Source organism: Vigna radiata, unplaced genomic scaffold (genome assembly GCF_000741045.1).
Source record: "Vigna radiata var. radiata cultivar VC1973A unplaced genomic scaffold, Vradiata_ver6 scaffold_353, whole genome shotgun sequence".
Classification (NCBI taxonomy): domain Eukaryota; kingdom Viridiplantae; phylum Streptophyta; class Magnoliopsida; order Fabales; family Fabaceae; genus Vigna; species Vigna radiata.
This window is the reverse complement of record NW_014542184.1, coordinates 113,463-117,565: the sequence shown is the minus strand read 5'-3', so window position 1 is coordinate 117,565 and position 4,103 is coordinate 113,463. Positions and strand designations below refer to the sequence as shown.

The following is a 4,103-nucleotide window of genomic DNA, read 5'->3' as shown; positions in this document are numbered from 1 at the left end:
TCTATGATATATCGCCCTTTTCAGAGGAGGAGAATAATAATAGATGTTATTATTAATAATTTAAATTATATTTTAAATTCAAACATTTGTTAAGCGCGTCGATTTCTTTAACCGATGCAAACTTTTGTAACTGCTAGGATTCGAAAGTGGGTTTTTATGCTTATGTAACGGGGATGCTAATTACTTATTAGTATTGATTTTCTTATTTTGTTGGTTATTTTAGAAGCGACATGTAATATTTTTACATGATATTATTTTTTATTTTTTTATTTTATTTTGAAAAATATAAAAATTTATTTTTTAATAATTATTTTACTTTTATATTATGTATTAAATAAATATAAATATGTATCATCCTATTATTATTAGTATTTTTTTATCCGAAAAGTAAAGATGAGATATTTTCGGGATCAGCGTAAAACTCGATATATTCGTTATGCTGTATATAGGGATGGCAACGGGTCGGATCGGGCACGGATAGTGTTTACCCGCAACCCGACCCGTCGGAGAAAAATGTATCCGTCACCCGATCCGCTACCTGTCGGATATCCGCTTAAAAAATATCCACAGATATTTTAAAAATCCGCGGGTGTACGCGGGTACCTGCGGATATCCGCAAAAAATAAAAAAAATTATATGTTTTATATTTTTTAAAATAAAATTTAAATAAAATAACAAAAATATATATAATATAATATAAATTAAATTAAATATAAATTAAAATTTAATTTTAATTAATTTTAATATAATAAAATATAATTTTATTTTATTTTTAATTAAATTTAATTAAAAAAAATATAAATTTATTTATTTATTTTTTACGGGTAGCGGGTACCCGCAGGTCGGATAGTATACTACCCATACCCTATCCGTTTAGAAACGGGTATTAAAATACCCGTTACCCGTTACCCGCAGATAGTAAATATCCGCGAATAATAACTACCCGCCGCAGATTTTATCTGCGGATACGGCCGCGGATTTTTTTTGCCATCCCTAGCTGTATATGAGTCGTGTTTACGTTAGAATTCAAAGCCTTTACCATAGAAGAATTGCACAGATTTAAAGCTGTGTATTTTTTTTTTTCTTTTTTCCCAACATAAAACGCGTAGATTAACTGGGTGCCCTAATTTTGAAAAGTTTTAAATTTTACGCTTTTGTAATGAATATTTCATAATATATTTTAGATTATTCTCATAGTACATCTTAAAAATTCTCATAATGCGTTTCAAATCATTATATAAATTTTATTCTACAATGAAACATTTTATTATAAACGGAATGAACACTTCTAGAATATGTATTTTTAGAATATTTTCCAGAATTCTCATTTTAAAATACATAAATTTTTATAATGCTTTCGAAATGTGTAATAAAGAGAGAGAAGCTCGTGAACTTGTCACCACCATCCGGAGAGCCACTGTTCATCGGAAGAGGTGTCTTTCCTCCACTCAGCTAGCCAGTCTCGACGCAGTGCCACCTCATTGCCGGCTTAAAAGGGCAAACCCTAGACGCCTTTGGTCCGCCGTCGTGTTCTCTCCTCCCAGTCCACCGTGCCGCCGACGTTCGAAGACAAAATATTCACATTTTCTTCATTCCTCCCAACCACCCAGTACCGTCGGAGTGCCGTCGGAGATTCACGGCAGTGCCGCTGGAGCACCTTGATAAAAAGGTATTTTCTTCACTTTTTTTCTCAGCTAGATGATGAATAATTGTATCTTGCTTTCTGATGTTGTTGGTAGCACGATTGTCTTGCAACACTCCTGCTTGATCTGGATTTCAAAATTTATATGTATCTCTTGAAATTTTATATTATGCATTTGGTTCAAGCTTTGTCTACATTGTTGATGAAGAGACGAGCCAAAATAGAATACCTTACCCCTTTAATTGAAGAGAAGCCCTTGTTCGTGGACTAGGTCTTATTGTTACAAGACTGATATAGTTACTTACTATCGAGTCGATTCTGTGATCCCAATTCAAAAATTAAAAATCATAGGATGCAGTTGTGTAATTTGATTGACATCTACGGTTTCAGAAACCGGAAGCCAACTTCTATTGGCAGGCGCTGGAATCCAGTTATACATTCTTAATACTGTGGGACTTAAGTAGAAAATTCCGAAACCGGAATGAACCAGTTAAGATCGAAACACCTATTTGAACATCCCAAACTGTTTAAGATCTGCTTATTAATTGAGCCGTAGTTTTATTAGTTTGCTGCTTCTTGTAAATAACCATACTTCTTGATGGTGGTATGTATATGCTTCCTTTTGAAGATTTTCTTTTTCTGTTTTTCTTTTTATTCCAGAAAGAAATGTTTGTTATCTAGTGCTGATCTGTTACTTATGATTGGGTTCTGTCCACATCTTTGTTATTACATCCAAAGGCCTTGCAGTAATTCAACGGCATATTTTTAGTTCTTATCATGGCATTTTTGGCTCATTGTCTAAATTTTGATTCACTGTAATTTGCGGTATTGGACCCCCTCTATGCAATTTGCTTAAGATTCTGAATGACGATGTGTTTTGGTCTTTGTTGTCATTCATATAAGCCATTCTTCATTCATGAATTGAGGAGGGTGGTATGGGTAATATATTTCAGGCACACTCATTTCATTGCTTAAAACTAGAGTCCAGATTCAAAATCACCCTATAGCTTTCTGCTGCACTGTATAAATTTTGTTTTGAATTTGACTTTTTTAATGCAACAGGTTTGGTATCTTCTGCAAATTTGCAGTCTTTTTTTAACCTTAACATAATATTTTTTTTGTTACTTCCTGCTAGATTGAACTAAAAACAGCACCAGCGGATTTTCGTTTTCCTTATGACAAATCAAACCAGACACTGTTTCACCCGCTACATAGAGTTTCATAGGTGGATTTCCTGACATTGGCTATCTGGTTTCTGCGAAAGTGTTACATATAATCATTTACTTAATATTGGTTTTAATAACAGATGCCTGGCAGCAAAGGGTGATAACTCTGGTGAATGTGAGAATTTGCTAAATACTACCGCTCCCTTTGCCCGGGTGAATGGGTAAGCAACCCTTAGCTTCTTGGTTGACTTGTAACTGACTGCTTGTGAACTTTAATATAAGAATTGATGTCATACCAGAAATTTATGTGATTTGCATTGTTCAATTTTCTATGAGATTGATCCTTAACGTCTGCAAAGTTGTAAACTGTTAGGAACTATAGAGCTTGTTGGTGCGAAACGAATAACCGAATTCCCGAATTCCCAGTGTCAGTGTGTAGTCTCTATTTGTGATGCGTGTGGATGTGGATTCTCCTTAACTAACATCATTCACCAATCAACGTTTCCACAAGCTATTATAGATATTTTAATAAAGTTGTTTTCCCTATCAATATTTTGCTGATATATTGTATTAGTTTTGGATTTATGATGTTTTTTTTTTTTTTTTTTTTTTTTTTTTTATCTTTTTGGGTAGTCCTTTGAAGCTGTGTACTTTTTTTATCAGTTTATATTTTATTTTGTTTTTTATTTTTTTATAGTAACTAAAAATTTTAATAAATCACATTTTGAACTTATCAAAAGAAGAATAATTGGTGAATTTTTTATTTTATGTTAATGAAGGAATTTAGGCTTGTTCTTGAGAATACAACCTCCCATTGTGATTTCCAACAAACATTTGTGTCTGAAGACTGTCGAGATATATGAGATATAAGTCATTCCCAATTGCTCAAAGAGCAATGGAAAAGTATTCCCAATTGCCCCTGCATCCTTTCTTTAAACGTTGTGAGTTTTAAGCCAATCTATATGCATTTCTGTATATATGTAGATTTTTCCTTTTGAAGACCTTTTTTTGCCCAGCTAGGATTTCTTAAGTTCATACCTACTGAAGTACTTTTTTGTGATTTAGCATATTAGACAGTTTTAAAATAAAGTGTTTTATATTTGTGTTTGAAGCTGACTAATGATAGGATTGATTTTTAAATTGCATATAGTGAAGAGAATTTTCTTTGCAGTGCTTTCATTAGATTTGAGAATTAAACTGTAAAGTAATTCTAGAGGGTTTGATTGATCCCTCTCATAATCTTCTATTTATAATAATAAATTGATACAAGAGTACATGATAATTAGAGTAACCTA

General features: G+C 32.5%; 1 long non-coding RNA gene across 1 annotated transcript in view; it reads left to right on the top strand.

Moving 5' to 3' along the window:
* Positions 1-1,365: 1,365 nt before the first annotated feature.
* The window catches only part of LOC106779161, a 6,723-nt gene continuing 3,985 nt past the window's right edge, over positions 1,366-4,103 (top strand). Inside the window, exons 1-3 of the long non-coding RNA XR_002666330.1 lie at positions 1,366-1,669; positions 2,778-2,867; positions 2,949-3,029. This is a non-coding gene — a long non-coding RNA (uncharacterized LOC106779161). The remainder of the gene's footprint in view (positions 1,670-2,777; positions 2,868-2,948; positions 3,030-4,103) is intronic.